Source organism: Cyprinus carpio, chromosome A11, assembly GCF_018340385.1.
Source record: "Cyprinus carpio isolate SPL01 chromosome A11, ASM1834038v1, whole genome shotgun sequence".
Classification (NCBI taxonomy): Eukaryota; Metazoa; Chordata; class Actinopteri; order Cypriniformes; family Cyprinidae; genus Cyprinus; species Cyprinus carpio.
The window spans coordinates 4,678,469-4,696,070 of record NC_056582.1 but is presented as its reverse complement, the minus strand read 5'-3'; the positions used below and the strand labels follow the sequence as shown (position 1 = coordinate 4,696,070).

The 17,602-nt window shown below is 35.8% G+C and overlaps 1 protein-coding gene across 29 annotated transcripts in view; it reads left to right on the top strand.

Moving 5' to 3' along the window:
- The first annotated feature begins 2,184 nt into the window (after window positions 1-2,184).
- Window positions 2,185-17,602, top strand: part of LOC109076469 (adhesion G protein-coupled receptor L2-like) — a 107,944-nt gene continuing 92,526 nt past the window's right edge. For 18 of the 29 annotated variants that reach the window (XR_006161082.1, XR_006161081.1, XM_042765979.1 and 15 more), the window contains exon 1: window positions 2,185-2,931. The gene's annotated coding sequence lies outside the window, so the exon portion shown is untranslated. The remainder of the gene's footprint in view (window positions 2,932-17,602) is intronic. The other 11 variants (XM_042765995.1, XM_042765996.1, XM_042765975.1 and 8 more) reach the window with 4 other exon arrangements.

Sequence of the window (17,602 nt, the reverse complement as noted above, 5' to 3'; positions counted from 1 at the left end):
AAGATATTCTCCTAAAATTCCTTGGGAGAAGAAGTAAAAAGGGGAAAGCACAGAGCGGATCATTTGGCCTTTAAAGAATTTGATGATAATTTTTTGAGCTATTGAAATCTCTGACTGTGGTATTTTGGCAAATCTGGGCACAGTTCAGGACATACTGAGGTTTTCTGAAGGAGACACAATTAATGGATAAAAAAAACAAAACAAAAAAAAAAAAAAAAAAAAAAAAAAAAAACATTTGTATTGTTTTTAAAGTAAAAACCTTAACAAAAGTCTATTTTTTCTCTATTTAAATCTCACTGTCTACAATAAACAACTGAGTTGTAAAAGTGATCTCATTTGTGATTTTCCTTTCTTATGGGAGAATGACAATGAGAACTAATGTTCTTACCCAAACAATCTTATACATTTTAAATTTCATACCCATAAACTTTTCATTAAAATCAGAATGCTTCAAAACTGAAAAAGACTGAAATATCAAAGCATTCTTATGGAGTATTTAAGGTCATAAAATAATAGTTATAATCATTTTAAATATAACAAACACACACACACACACACACACACACACACACACACACACACACACACACACACACATATATATATATATATATATATATATATATATATGATGCATAAATGACCGAGTTTAACAGGAAGTGATCTGGAGACATACAATTGCTTCCTGCTGGTATTGAGAATGACTAACAAAGCACCATACTGACACCCACATTTACACTTGCAACCCTCATGTTTACTGCAATAAAATCAGTCTGATGATGAAAAATCTGTTTTCCATATACAAAAATGTAGATAGCACAGATTCTAAAAACAGAAATGTTTCTGAAAGAAATACCAACACACATACACACAATGTAAATAAAACATTACAAACATATGACTGGGAGGGTTGTTGGTTGATAGTTCTGATTATTTTTTTTATTTTTTTTGGTCTGATGTGACCTAGCAAAATCAGCAAGCAGAGGATTGGAAGAGTGTTACACAGCTAATACCTGCACTAATCCTTATTGAAGCTACAATCTGCTGCGCTACATATCATAAAGAGCAACTAAAATGAATACAATTCCATCCTGAATAGATCAACCAGTGTTATTTGTCATTATGTCAATCCTATTACAATACACCACAGTTCAGCTGAATTCGTATTCATATAAAAATGACAAAAATCTGTTACAGGATCTCGGCTGCACACATTCATTTCCACATAAGCATAGAAACACATTAAACATGAAGCTTTGCTTTCTTATTATTCTCTCAAATAACTTCTCTTGTATACAGTTTTATGATTCAATTATATTTATTTAATACATGAACTGTAACTGTATTTTCACATTTGCTGAATCTATTGATTCTCCAGGTTTATTTTCTTTATTTTAAGAGATTGTTCTGAAGTACTTCCCACTGAAATAAATGTAATACTAACAGCAAAATGATTTTTTTTTTTTTTTTTTTGAGGAGACAACCCTAGCATATTTAAATAGATAAAATTGGTGGTTTGTAACAGAACTGATATGTTTTGGTGCATATGTGAGTGAGTGTGTATTTGTGCATATGTGATTTTGCTAAACGGCATTTGCCTTTCTTTGACTGCAAGAATGCAAAACACATGTGGTTTAGTTTTGCAAAAATAATGCATAAACATCAGAAAAAATATCAGAATAACCTTTACCACATCTGTTTTCTCTTTTGTCCCCCCAAATGGATTTATTACTATGTAAAGTTATGCATATGAAAATATAAGTACGCACTCTTATGCTGTGAGCCTCACCTGCTGTATGAGTGAAACAGAGAAATGTGCCCTTAGAGTTGTTGTATTTGACTGATATAGCACTCCGAAGCTTTATTAAAGCCAGGTGTAAGGTGGGGGGGATGTGTTCCAGTTGCATGCTTCTCCCTCCATGGCCTTAACAACTTGTTCTTTAACAGTTCTACGATGTGCATTGCATTTCAGGGTCATTGACTGTGAGGACGATCAACTAATGAAATAATGGTAAGTGCATTGTTGAAAATGGCATGCATGCACCTTTGTTTTGTGGATTATTGCTCCGGTTGCAGCATGCATGGCTACAGTCGGTCTTTCTGATTAAGGCCAAGTTGGGGAAAAAAAAAAAAGACAAAAATCTGCACTTTTTCTTTTTGATGCAAGCTAGAATTACAGTGAGAAAACATGTGCAGTCATTGGCTGAGCAGGCCAGCCTGTCCACAGCATGAGGGAATCTTTCTCCAGTGTGCCCCAATGAGGGGCATGAAGCAATGCAAATCCAATGGAAACTGGCCAAAAGTTGTATATACAAAACAAATAATCTGCTTTACTTTCCTCCTCAGCTCTGCGTAATCGTCTTCCACAGCAGCCATTGCTAAAGTTGTACTCTTGATAATATGTTTATGCGATCATTTCCTCACTGACTCCGTATCCGAGCGATAAAGAAATCCGGTTCCAGGTTTTGAGCGCAGCCCCTTCTCTCACATCTCAGCTCGGCTCGCACAGAGAGAAATCCCTCAGCCGCGGGCCGCTGTCTCTCCGGCTGGATCGGGACTCAACAAACCTGAAGAAGACGCGCAAAGGACTGAAAAAAATAAAGAGGACTGCTTTTACTTGGTTATTTTTCTCGCGTTCCTTTTTTGCTCTTTTTTTCATTAGTTGCCTTGCAAAGGGGTCCGCGTCCCCGCTCTCTCCTCCAGAAGGTCGGACTCTTTCACCGTACCCGCATCTCTTCATCCCGACGCGGCGGAGCGCAGGACTGAGCGCGGGTCTGCGGGAATGTGAGCGCTCACACCGAGAAAAAAGGCTCGGATGAGCGGAGCATGTGTGCGTTGTGCGCTGAGACGCGCTGCTCCTGTTCGAAGACCTCAACTGATTAATTAACTTTCCGTCTGATTTTTCTTCAACTATCCGCGCACTCACAAAAGGTAAGAAGCTTTAGTCAATGATTATGATGCGCTTTTATGCAGGTAAATCCTGTTGCTCCAAAGTGGGCGTTTAACACATTTGGGTTGGTTACTCAAACTTTTCGCGCAAAAGTATTAATGAGAACATAATTATCAGCGTCATGCGTGATGTTTAGATAATGATAGCGCAAGATAATAACGGTGGACCGAAGTTTGCATTTTAAATATGTATTTCATAACTTGTATGAAAAAAAAAAAAATATGAAAGAGTTGAGCTCCAGTTAGATGACTCTCAAAGAACAAAACTACTCTGTTCAGAGTAATTAAAATGATGGAAAGGGGGACCATGGCTAATTGAGAAATGGTTAATCAAAACACAACCAGATGTGGATTGATTTGGTCGGCTGCCATTTCTCTCTTTGTCTTTTACTCTTTCTTTCTCAATCTCTTTGAATGGAAACTATTAGTGAGGGAATGAGGAGTTTTCAAATAAATCCCATAGAGATATTTCATTCCAATGGAAATTCTTTAAAGGTGTCGGTGAAGTCTGCACACTTTAATTTATTGTCATTGCCTTTTGCTTCCTACGACAAGCATGTGGTGACCTACATCAACTGTTGAACTCTCTAAAGCTTGACTCGGTTGTTAAACTGAGGTCTTGTGTCTATAATTAAAAGCGATTTCAGGCTCTTTTTGCTCGTTTTTAACTCCTTAGCATGATTAATGTGAAAAGAATGGTTCAGGGTGCACAGACAGCAGTGATCGAGTGCTAACTAGGGGACTGAAAGAACCCAGAGTGGTTTAAATCGTCTGAACCAGACTTTCTCTAAATATAACATCGGACACTTGTGAGCAGCCGCTGTAAAATTAGATCTTTTAACCCCACATTCATAATTAATCCGCACCCAGGCCCCTAGTGCCAACAGTGAGATGAGCAGAATTCGGTCGGTGGCACTTCTTTGCCAAAACACACTCTAAACTGCTGTGAAATGAACATCTTGTCGGGGCAAAGAAAACCTAATGCAAACCTTTGCATAAGTATGCATATTACATTGTAATTACATGGTAGTAATAATGTAATTAATGTATTATAATTATTTTCGGCACTGACAATTACACATTATTATTGTTATGACAGTAATTAAATATAATCGCATATACTATTTGTAGCTGGACACTGTAATTTGAAATGTTACCAAAACACTGAGCAAATCACAATTGTTTTCGGGTAAACATCGCTCTGGTGCGTAAGAGCCAGTAATAAGAGTCGCTGCATTAGCGCGGTGTTGTTTGAAATGCATTGCATGACGTGCGGGATGCTAAAAAAACTGCGAAACATATCGAGTGACCTGAATCAGAGCGGTCTGGACCTACAGATGCACAGCTGTACTTTTTTATATTTGAGTTTTCTTGTATTCTGGTTCGTCTAATATATTAGAGTTTTGCTTAATGGCATGTTTCCATTGTTACATTAATAACACAGAAAAATATCTTGTAATATAGTATTTACATATAACTTAAAAATTGTGCACTTTAAAATAGACTTATTTTTGATGTCATAAACCTACAAATTATTTCAAATACCGTTTCGAGGTGCACAATAATTTCTCAGAAACAGGACTTTAGGTACAGATGCAGAGTTTCACCATATGGCATGTGGTTTTTTGCTCTGAATTCTTGCATGTCACCATTTGTGCTTTAAATAGACATTCTCTGACCAAAAAAAATGTTTTGAATGTGTATAAGTGTGAATGGACTCTGTTTGAAGCCGCTCCATTAGCATTTCAAAGTGGCCTGAGCTCTATTTGAGCCCTGTGCTCTATTAGCTTGAGCACAGGCCCGGAGAACAGGAGGGGTGAGAGGGGACCAGGGCTTGTAGTTCATTTCTCCTCGTCTTTGTGTTTGTGTGTGAAAACACTATCCCATCCTTTTCATTTCAAAGGGATATTTTCCTTGGCTCTGTTTCTTTCTGGCCCCCTTCCTGCATCAGAGAAATGAAAACAGCCAAACATGAGCAGGATTATGAGATCCACCAGAGAACTTGCTTAGGTATTTTCACTCAGAGCCGAAAAATAGTGTTTTTCCACATTTCCAGTAATGCAAGGATGAATGGATGTCATAACACCTACACACACATTCTGCTCACAAGTGTGTAGCTTTATGTTCATGAGAGTTCGTTTTTATATATAGCCCGGCACATGTCTAATTATTCACAATTCAGTTTGTGTAAATAGTGCAGACGCTGTCTTCTAAATATAATGTGAAGTATTTTCTTTTATTTTTAAAGTCAGCTTTAAAAGTTTTAGAGCGTATCCGTATATTGATTTGTTTTTAATTGAATTTAGTCAGCGAGAGCTGTATTAGCTTTGCTTTTGGAGTTCTTTGTTCTCTTCCATTTTTTTGCTCCGTATTAATGTGCTTATATAGTCTCTTCTGTTGTAATATTCTGCATTTTTTTATTTATTGATTGTTTCATTTTTTGCAAACTTGAAAAAATATGATTTGTGGCCCAGTGCACTGATTTCAATGTGGTGAATATCAGACACATGTAGAGAGCATTTGGCATAGTATGAACAGTAAAATGTGTAAAATACAAGCATTTTATCAGTTCATCAGTGTTTTTAAATCACAGTTGAGCCCTGAATAATGAACAAGCCAAATTGTGGAATAATACATAGTATTCTGTGGTGTGTGCTTTGTCACTGACAGGCATTGTTCTCTGAACATGAGAGCATTTGCTCAGCCGAATCAAATAATCGGACTTAATGAACAACACATACAACATCATGTAGCATGTCTATAGAAGTATGGTTTCTGAATAGTGTTTAGAGCAGTGATTTGATGCTATTAAACATGATACTAATAATAATGTGCTTGAAGACTTTGACAAAAGCAAACCACTTCAGCAATGACATTCGCTTCGTAGGGCAATGCTGTTACTTTACAGACACTGTCATACAGGATACAAGGTCATATGCTGTGGTTACTAAGCACAAAAATAACACATTCATTTGTGCAAGAATTTCAAATCAGATGATTTCTTTCCCTGTTTTTGATTCAGTTGTGTGTTTACAGAGCATCCTGCTGTGCCGATAAACGCTCGGCAATTTGCAGGGAATAAACAGCCCTGCTACACTTGGAGTTTTATGTAAAGTGCTCGACTGCCTTTGGTGGGTCAAATACCTGCATTTTACGGTGGTTTTGATTTTACGATCAGTAATCAACGGAAGACAAGGGCGCCTTCTCTGCCATTTTGTCAAAGCGTTTGTTTCTGCTTGCGAAAGGTTTGTGTGACAGTGGGACGGCAGACTTTATACACAGGCTGCCATTTTAATCAGCTGCAGACTGTGAGCAGCACACACCCAGACTCAGAGTGTTTTCAGACATGCGATCACTGGGATCTGTTTTTGTCAAATAAATCATTTCTCAACAAAAACACAATTGGCAATTAAAAGTATTTTTAAATAATGATGATGGTAATAATAATAATAATAGAAAATATGGTTTTGCTTGTAATTCTGCATTGTAAAATAGAATAAGACTAAGACTAACCCAATAAAATTTAACATAACAAATAAAATCACCGCCAAATGAGGCAAATTCACTCCATGTTTCTGATCACTTTTGTAAATGTAAATACCAGTGTGAATAAAAGTGAATAAAAGTGAATAAAATGAATATTATTTTGTTTTGTTTTTTAGAATTTTTTTGACAATTATATACTTTATATAACTATAAGGACAGAAAAAAAGCTGTTGTAATATATATTTTTTCCTATGTGGACAGGAATATTTTGGTATCGTGGATTACATCCATTTAGCATTTATCTTATGCTCTGCCGTGTTTATTTTTATTTAAATGTAAATGAAGTCCACAGCATGATTCATGTTATTTCATTTTCAAATTCAGAACTACACATATTTAGTTTGGTGTATACACAGGGGGCATGACTTATCTATCCCAGAACTGCTATTAAAAAAAAAAAAAAAAATTCAATTTCTCATCAGAGAGGAGAAGGTTGGAGCTCAGGTACGGGGTAAACAGTATCTGTGAGCAAAGAGCGAGAGAGAGAGAGGCGGGTGGGGGGCGGGGGTTATTAGACGTCTGGTGTTAGGAGAAGGGTTGTGTCGTGGCTGGTTTATAGGAGCACACTTGAAAGGGCCATTTTCAAGCAGACACACCTGTTATTTCAGAACACTGAAGAGAAGTTGGCTTACAGTGTAATCCTTCTTTTGTAAGTTATCTACAACAAAACTTCTTCAAATGTCAAAGATTACGGAAATGCAGACTTTCAGAAGTCTCATGAATTTTTCTTATTAGTTACTTTTACTAAATATTTATTAATTTTAAATTATTATTATAATTATTATTATAAGTAGTAATAATAAATATTTACTATTAACTATAGTACTAATAAACATTTACTATTAAACTTACTACTATTTTATGTTGTATTGTTTTGTAAAATAATAATAGTAATGTATTAAATAATTAATTCTGACATTTTGGAATTGTGCATAGTGTCCAAAAATGTTTAATAAGAAATATTAAGCTAATAGTTTAGCTTCTTCAAAGTAGCCACTCGGTCTGTATTACTGCTCAACCACAAATGAAACAATATTGAAGGCGTTCCCATGTATGCTGAACACTTTTTCCTTTCTTCTAAATAATCCATTAAATAAATCAATGAATGAATAAAGTTCACATGTAAGCCTAATTTCAGCAAAGTGTTCAAAACTTTGACTGGTAGTGTACATTTATTATCATAAAATGAAACAGAATAACAGATCAGACATTTCCTGATTCCACTAATCGTCAGATAACTAATCTAATCTGGGGTCAACAGGAAGTTTCCTAAAAGCATTCCGGGGTCAGAGGTCAGACTTATCTTGTGCTGTTCATGTGACAGTTTATCAGGGCAGTTGTAACCAATCATGAGAGCATAATCAGAAGCTGTGAGTTTCTAAATCTCCTTACCTCCTTTTCGAAGTTAATTTTGCTTTAAATGATCTCTCCAAATGTTCAGAAACTGCACCAGGTGCTGATTCCGCTGAAAATATATATCAGAATGAAAGCGAAAAGGCTAGATTGTTAGTGTAAAGAATGTTAAAGAGATCCAAACATAGAAAATTCTTAGTCGTTTGGTCGTTAACCCTTTTCAAAGTGCGATTTAATGAGCTATTTCTACCTTAAAAACGACTTTTGTTGGTGTAACCTTGTGTAGTGCAAGTTGATACATTCATATTTAATAATAATGTATCAACTTGCACTACACAAGGTTACACCAACAAAATTTTTCTACATTTTTACATTACCTGACAAAACCTGACTGAGTAGATTTTGAGTAGATTTATAAAAACAGCACAACAATTTCAAGTACAAGTAAATAAGTATAATTAAAAATATATATATTCACATATGTATGCATATTATTGATATTACATTGTTGTTTGTAATTTTGTGAGGACAGTGCAGTGTTTTAGACCCCCCCCCCCCCCGCCCAGTACTGATTAAGCTCAGGAATTCAAAAAGGATATTGTTCCTAGATCAGCACTTTGGGGCTCTTCAAAAAAGAGCAAGCTAGAGAACTCTTTATTACGGCTAAATCAATGCTGTTGCTTCCATGCATTAATCTAAATTCTGATGCACAGATTAGGAGTTTATTAAGGTGTGAGACCTTTGTTCAGGCCAAGGGTCTACACTGATTGGGTAATCTGTCTGCGAGTGACATCTGACAGCTCCACCTCCATTGATTTTCCGAAGGAGGTCGTCGGCCACATTGCGTTAGATGACACATAATGAGTGGAGAGTTTAATCCAGACAAACAGGCAGGTTGCAGAGCTAAGTTAATTACTTAAAGGTAGCAGTCATTACTCTTTATTCTAGTGCTGATGTGCCCAATACAAACAGCCTTCAAGTGTCTGTCGCCCTGACACCACTCACCTGGCCGTTCTGGCTCAAATGCAGCTTGTCAGCGGCATTGTGTTGTGTGTGCTCATTTAACGCAATGCATCAGCCGCGCTAGGCTGAGAAATGACAGCTGCAATATTTACTGCCAGAACAAACAGGATTCATGTTTCGAGATCCTTGTTTTCTTTTTTTCTTTTTCTTTTCATTTTCTTTTTAGTACTTTGCCTGACATATGAATACAATACAAATCATCTACTGAATGGAATCAGGGATTTTCATTCAACCACGGACCGAATTCAAACCTGAACCTATTACATTTTTAAATATAAATTACTGATTTGATGGTAAACTTTTTTAGTAATATATATATATTTATATTACTCGACCTTTAATTCATTTGTATGTATATATTGATACATTGTATTGAGTAAAACATGAAAATAATAATAATAATAATAATAATAATAATATTTAATTAAGCAAAAGATCATGAGTTTTGATTTCTGTTGAGATTGTATTGGTTTGTTCTGTATGGATGAGCGGTATTCATTTTATTTTTTGCACATCTTAAAAAGGAATTAAAAAGCCTTAAATTAAAACAACACGCAGATACCCTGGACTTGTTTCACCTCAGCAATGACTTTCATTTTTTTTTGGCTGATGTTACCAAGGCTGCATCCAAAAAGCTATTAAAGCTTTGTTTCAGTATACGGATCTTGTTAATGCTCTCTTCTAGAATTTTGCCAATAATTAACAAAGCAATTAATGCGATTAATCTTGATGTAATAAATGTTATGGTAGTAAAAGCAAATATTAATGACAAATTTAAAAAGTGAACTCTGGGATACATTAAAGTGAACTCGGCCTCCAGCCTTCATGCCCCAGTCAAAAAAAGTTTGCGTCCGTTGCAAATTTGCATTAAGTTCTGGCTCCATTCTGATGTGGAACGCCCACTTTTCATGGTCCAATGAAATCTCACTGGATTAAATCAAGTCCTACCTGACATTTTTTTTCCTCATTGAAATAAAAACAAATAATGGCAGACTAAGCCATTAGCTTTGAGGAAAAGAACTCAATAACATTTACGGGTTCCATTTTGTAATCATGTTGAATTTCAGTCTTGTTTGAATTGTAATGTCTTCTTCTGTTACATATAGGATTTTTATCCTCAGAGACAAGAGTACAGAGGACAGGAAATGATGCAGAAAGGGAGACAGAGTGTGATCACGTCTCCTAAAATGAGCGCCTTTGCTCTATGTGTCTTGAGCATGTGTAGCAGTGCCAGGCCGCAGCTCTGGTTGGGAAGCGCAGGGTTAAGCGGCAGATCATATAAGCTGAGTTCCTTTATTGTCAGGCTGACTATAATGACCACAATGCATTTCTAATGGGAACTGCATAAGGAGGGGACACAGGTTACGGCCTGTTACATGTGTTGCATAAAATGACGAGTCAAGGCTGAACAGATGTATAGTATAAGATATAAAAAACTAATTTTTATTCGCTAAAGATCAAATTTGTGTATAAAGTAACCACCCATCATTCTAGTTTTAATTATTTAAAGTGTATTTCATCCACATGGCAGTTTTGATATCTTTGGTTTGTCGCACCTGCTGAAATGGCTCTGATCGCCACAAAACTGCGAAGTGTCAAACACTTCTTAATGGTATTTGCATAACTCACACATTCCTGGTGTGAATTTCGCCCTGGTTAACACAAACAGTGGTGGGGCGGCTTGTCTCGCGCCACACACAAGAGCCAAGAAAGTTACTCACAGATATCTAACTGGATATCTGTAAAAAAAAAAAAAAAAAAAAAAAAAAAAAAAAAAAAAAAAAAAATATATATATATATATATATATATATATATATATATATATATATTCCTCAGAGGGTATTTGGTATAACATGCTGCATTTAAAACCTTGAAAATATTCATTTGAAACTGTAGCGCAGTCTTTAAAAAAAAAACAATGTTATCATTAAAAATTAATATAGATATTATAGTGTATATATAATATATAATATAGTGTGGAAAGAATATATATACATTGTACACACACACACACACACACACACACACACACACACACACACACACACATTTTAATAATAAAATAAAGTTACTTTTTTAACAATTAAAAAGTAGTTTTCAATAGTTATACTAGCTATTTTTTCCTATTAGCTGTTTAACATGTTTGTAGTGTAGGAAAAAAAAAATATAATAGAAAGAACTGTATGTTATCATTACTTTTATTTTACTCATTATCATTTAATTTTTTTTCACACACATACACACACACATTATAATAAAAATAAAGATAACACACTGTTTTTTTTTTTTGAGCTGTTTAAACTATTTGGATATTAATTAAAAAATGTACACAATGCAGACAAGCAGACAAAAATGTTGCATTTATAATTAATAGGCAACTGTCATTAGCTCACGTGATGTACAGCACTGCTTTATCTGTGTATTCTTGGCTGAACGAAGCACATTCGACATATTACTTTGTGAGTGGAGTTCTGCGAGCCCTCGGCCCAGCTGAGGCCCCGTTAACCGAGTGCCCCCCATCATTGCCACGGCTCCAGTGGCCTCTTTTGTTGTATACTGATAAGATCTACTCAGTGTTTGCTTCACCAACCTCCAGTGGTGTGTCTGGTTACTTCACTGCAATTAAGAGAAAGGAAAACATGCCCAGCTGAAGTGTAGAAAAATCTTTTGTGTGTGTGTGTGTTTATGTGTGCATGTGCGTGGGCTTTCTTTCACAGAGTTTAATGTGATTCATAGATTATGTCACAGAATACATAAGGAAAGAAGAAGCCTTTTGTAGTGCAGTCGCTTTTCCTATTGGACTTTCTGTCCGGTGCATGCAGCGAATCACAAGCCCCATCAAAGCAATTACCTTTGCTTAAGCCATATTAGTCTTATAATTGGATAATCTTGTATTGCTTTGGCTTAATTCATTCTGTTTCACCAAATGGTTTCCTGTCCTCAATAACATTTTAGGAGCTCATGTTCTTAGAGTGAAATGCTCTAGCTGTCCCTTCGTCTAATATTATTTTTATTTATTTATTTATTTATTTTTTTTGTAAGTGCTTCAGTGAAATGGAATATTTGTAAATATGAACAACACAATGGATTCAGACCCAGTGATTGTACAATATACAAACTATGGATTATTGCTCCTCTCTAAAACCTTCTGTGCTGCCCTATATATAGACAGCTTCGTAACGGAATGGAACATCATAATAGGGGTTTAGAATGCTCTGCATAGACAGGAGCTCTGTGTTTTTTCAGACACAATGCATTCCTATGAAACTTATATAGGCAGCTCACTAGGTTTTGGAACAGAACTTATTAATTATTAATTAAACACTGGCGTTCAGAAATTTGGGGTCAGTTAGATATTTTGTTTTAAAAGACACATTAGATTGATCAAAAGTGACAGTAAAAACATTTATAATGTTGTTAAATATTTCTATTTCATATATATGTGGTTCTTTTGAACATTTTGTCAAAGAATCCTGAATTTTTTTTTTTTTTTTTATCATTTTCCAAAATATTAAGCATGTTAAGCAGCTGATAATAAGACGTGTTTCTTAAGTTCCAAGTCAGCATATTAGATTGACTTTTGAAGAATCATGTGACACTGAACACTGGAGTGATGGCAGAAAAAAAATAGTTTTGACATCAAAGGAATAAATTACATTTTAAAATACATTGAAATAGAAAATAGTTATTTTGAATTGTAATATCACAATATTACTGTTCTTACTGTATTTCTGATCAAATAAAGAAAACCTTGGAGCGCATAAAAGACTTTTCAAGCACAGTAAAAAGTCTTAAAAGTGTAACATATTTTAAGTCTATTGCAAAATATAATGTTATATACAGGTATAGGGAGTTAAACACTGTTTTGAAATGAATACAATCTAAATATGCATATAACATCATTTAAAAACCCCAAAGCTTCTTATAGGTTTTTCTTTACATTTTCATGGATTATCACTTGAAAATAAAAATTTGGCTTCGGAGAATGTGATATATATATATATCACATTCTCCGAAGCCAAATTTTTATTTTCAAGTGATAATCCATGAAAATGTAAAGATAGTTATATATATAGTTGCCCTCTATTGTAGTAACAACATCGGTTATCTATCACTGAAGGACTAAAACAAAGTCATATTCACGATACACTCAACGGGTGCAAATACATGAAGCAAGACTAAGTCTGCGTGAACGATGCATAAATAATTGAATGGCATCATTTGCATACTGTATGTTCAGCTCTTATTATAATCTAAACCTACGCCTTGATCAGAGGGAAATGCTACTTGTTATTTTTGACCTCTCTGTGAAGCAGGCTTCCTGAATTGATCCCTGCCTTTAGACAGTTGTGCCGTCACCCCCAAGTGTGCTCATGATATCCTCCTCTGGACTCAGATTGTGGAAAATTACACTGAATGGCAGAGACCTTCACAACATACCAGAGCTGAAAGAACACGAATAAAGAGGCTAGAGAGATAAAACGACAGACAGAGAGAGAGGCAATAAAGGAATTTTCTATATCTGCAGCCTTTCCGTGGGTGGCAGAAGACAGCTGAAATGCCGATGATCTATTTATATCGGGAAGATTCCTCAGGACAATAAAGGCTTCGATTTCTGGACAGGTTCGGAGTCCATTGTAAGGAGGTTGTTTCCCTGGATGCAGGTCACTTATGTGACACGTCTCCCAAAAGTATTCCGGTTCCACCAGCCATTTGAGAATAGCATGAAATCCTGCGGGAAAAGTTAGATGACATCAAACTCATCAATGTCGCATCCTAGTGCCAGTATGCTCTCGCCTGCAACTGAATGCAGCTGTTTTCCAATGCATCCCAACTCATTTCTGAGGAATATCATTGTTTAGATTGCATCATCGTGCAAAGATATTGTGTTGAATGTCCAACATTATTATATATGGTCTGTTATTACTGTCAGATGTTTGTGCTCTGTATTTGAAAAAAATAAATAAAATCCCTTTGAAGTACATGAGATAGACAACATAGCATCTATGTGGCAGTGAATCTGTCACACTCGAATTGAAAATAAACAGAATGAGGTTGAGAAACCATTTCGTAACAGTTTCCAAACCTTTCCTCAAGACATTCGCAACCGGTAAAAAAAAAGACAAAAAAAAAAAAATTCAAGCTTTAGGCCCTCCAGCAAACCGCTGTTCCCAATCCAATCATGCATTTATTACACTACAAGCAAGAGGAAAATGGCAAGAAAACATGGTGTCGTATTATGTCACGCATTCTCTGCATGATTGTTGCCAGCGCAGCGTTACGCGTGGGCTTGAAGGACTGAAGGAGCACAAGGCGGCAAAGACACCGTTCAGTCAGGCTGATATAGCACACAAACTCTTCAGTCACTCCAAGCTGTGTCTGTCTGACTGCTGTGCTAATGTGCCGCTTTAACCTGTGTGAAAAACACAACCGGCGTATCTGTTGCATTACATTCTCTGATCTGCTAACTAGCTACTGATAAAATATAGCATTAAAGCCACTACACGAACCTGCAAGTATAGCTAGTACTAAGTGTCTGGATTCCAAGATAAAAAAAAAAACCAAAAATCTTTGCAAAAATAACAAAATAGACAGTCAAATGTGATTTTTGAAACCACTGACAGGCAGTAAAGAATATGGGACTGATTTAGTGCCATTAGCTAACAGCGCTAATGTGTGGCAGCAAAGTTTAATTGGAAATCTTCAAAATTCACCATGGTAATTATTATCACTGTATTATAATAATAATAATAATAATAATAATAATAATAATAATAATAATAATTGAAAGGTAAAGAAGGGAAAGAACTGCAATTCAACTGAAGCGTTGCGAATTACTTTTTTTTTAAAGTGTGAAATTTAAATATGTTCATTTAAAGTTTTTGGTTATATCTATAGAAACAATATATTTGTTAAATCTATTGAAAAATATGCAAATATATTCAAATATTTATGGCATGTCAGTTGGTCTTTTCAAAGTTTTGAATGAAATATCTAGAACTGACAATTAGCCTGTCAACTTTCTTTAAAAGTTTAAGAAGTATGGGGGGGTCAAATGAGTTCAGTCTTAATCTAGTGGAGGGACAGCTGCATCTCACAGTGTTAGTTAACACGTGTAAATGAGGCTAACGATCCAGAAACAATCTCTCATGGCTTTCTTCTTCAGAGCCTTGAGCCTAACAGCTCAGAAAGAGAGATCAGCACAAAGTCATCACACAAACAAACTAAAGCCATGCGAGAAACTGGGTTTGTGGCTCTTTTCGTCCAGATTTGAATCCTTAGTTTTCCCTGTTCACTAGATTTAATATTGCATCATTTTTTATTTCAGAATCATCAATTAATTACTGAAGTTCTGAAACTATAAAGTCGTGCATACGTATTAGACACTTGAAAGTTTCTCCTTTTTTAACATGTGGCCCAGGCAATTATACCAGCAAGTCAAAAAACTTCATCTTTCCACTTTCCACTCCTTTTGAGTTGTAATCTTAAACTAGAAAAAATATATGTACATTATTAGAGGTCTGAGAGGAAGATTGAAGTAATACAGAGTTAATTATGATCCAAACTGCGATAAAAATGAGATACCAGGCAGAGGATCGTAATGAGATGGAGAATTTGAAAGCAAAACCTGCAGGACCACAAGATTGTCCTGTTTAACTACAGAAATGGCAGAGTGTCGACTCGCTGTGACTCTTTGCCAAGCATCCCACTGTTCTGCTGAGCTCGTGGGAAGTGAGGGTGTAAAATGAAAGTCACTTCCTTTCCTAAAATGTTTTGCATTCTTGCTGTTCAACCAAATGCACACAGTAACACAAAAAGGACTCAAAAGACACACAGCCGGCGAAGAGTCTCTGTGACTTAGCATTCGTTTTTCACTTGCAAAAGCAGCATTAATATCATACATTTTTCACATGCGAAAGCAGGTGCACATTTGAACTCAAAAGCGAATGGTTTTGTTGACGTCTTTGAAAAAGGTCAATATTGTTGCATCAGGTTTAGCATGAGGGTTTAACTACTGGTTGCGCTGTCAGGAGAGATTTAGACCTGACTCCACCCTCCTTATCTATCTGCCGATTTTTAAACGATTTTCTGACGAGCTTGTTCTCACCATCACACCAGTTTGCTCGTTGAGATCTGAAAAAGTCACACACACACACACACACACAAAAAATGTTTTTACGTGAGGCTTTCTCTAGGAATTTATATATTCAAGAAAACCATTCTCCAGTTTTCGCTTGTTTACTTTAATTAAAGTAAGCGGCTGTTAATTAAACGCTTCTAAATGACTTTGTGGTTTGTGTTAGAATTCTGAATCATCTCTGCTAGTGTGTGAACTTTCAAAGCTTGAATTATCTCCAAATCATTTCCTCTCATAAGAAATCAATCAATCAACCTGCTCAAATCAATCATCGGTAGATTTCTTCACCACCCCGCTTTTAATGTCACCCATTCAAGACGTTCTTTTAATGCCCCTCACTTTATGTTTTGTGTTCCCTTCTGCCATCTTAAAAATTAATCATCCTGTTGAATAATGGCTCACGATGGTGCTGAATAATTGATGATCTGGTGCTTAATAAAGGGACAGAGGAGGCGTTACGCTCACACAACTGCTCTTGTCTGAGGGAGACGCTGTGTATCTGCGCAGACAGACAAGCTGGATTGTTTGTGTGTGTGTGTGTGTGTGTGTGTGTGTGTGTGTGTGTGTGTGTGTGTGTGTGTGTGTGTGTGTGTGTGTGTGTGTGTGTGTGTGTAAAATGGTGTTCAATAATCAGATGGCAGTGAAGGATAGACACATAAAAACATTTAGAGGCCGACATGAAATCAAACTGGATCCTATTTAGTTTATCTATTTAGTTTGTTTTTGAAATATTTGATCAAAATGTCATACCTTGTTCTGCCTCTGAAACTAATTTTCATTTTGGCTGACTTCACCAAGACATCTTATATTTTAAACTCTCCTCAAAACAAACAAACCAACAAACAAACAAAAACTATAAGAATGATTTTATATCACAGTAGCAGTAACCATGCCTGTGAAATAATCTAATGACTGAAATATTTTAAAGATGAAATGGAATTCATATCCTGTTTCATTTGGAAATATGTCACAGTACAGAGTGAAGTAAAATGTGGGGATGTTGTTTCATGTTGACTTTAAAACAAGGGGAGAGCTCTGAGGTCTGGAGCTGGAATGTCTCTGAACAGATCATGCTAAATGACAGACCATGTTTCTGACTGTCCCTTTGTATACACACACGTACAGACACACACACACATGCATGCATTTTCACCCATGCATTCGCACCATTTTGACAGCAACAGTGCTTTCATTGCTTTTGGAGGAATTAAAAATTGATGCATTTTGTTGAAACTGAGATGATGAGCCTGTGAGAGTAGCAGAAACCTTCTTTCTTTTCTCTCCTGATATTTTATGACCTCTTACATTGGGCAGCTCTCTTTTTGTGGCGTGAAAAAAGATGCTGTGGCCCTGTTTGCTCTCCTTGTTGTGCCCGGCTGAAAAAAAAAATAATAAAAAAAAAAACGGTAAAGTGCCTATTCTGTGAATAGGGTACAGAATATGGCCTTAAAAATATGTCTTTGTTTCTTTATTTTCTTTTTTTTATTATTATTTCTAATTTTCAACAAATAGTCAGTAAAAATGGTCAAACTAAGAATTAAATATTCCGTCCTGTTAATAAAATTTTTGTCTGAGTAATGTTAAAACAGGGT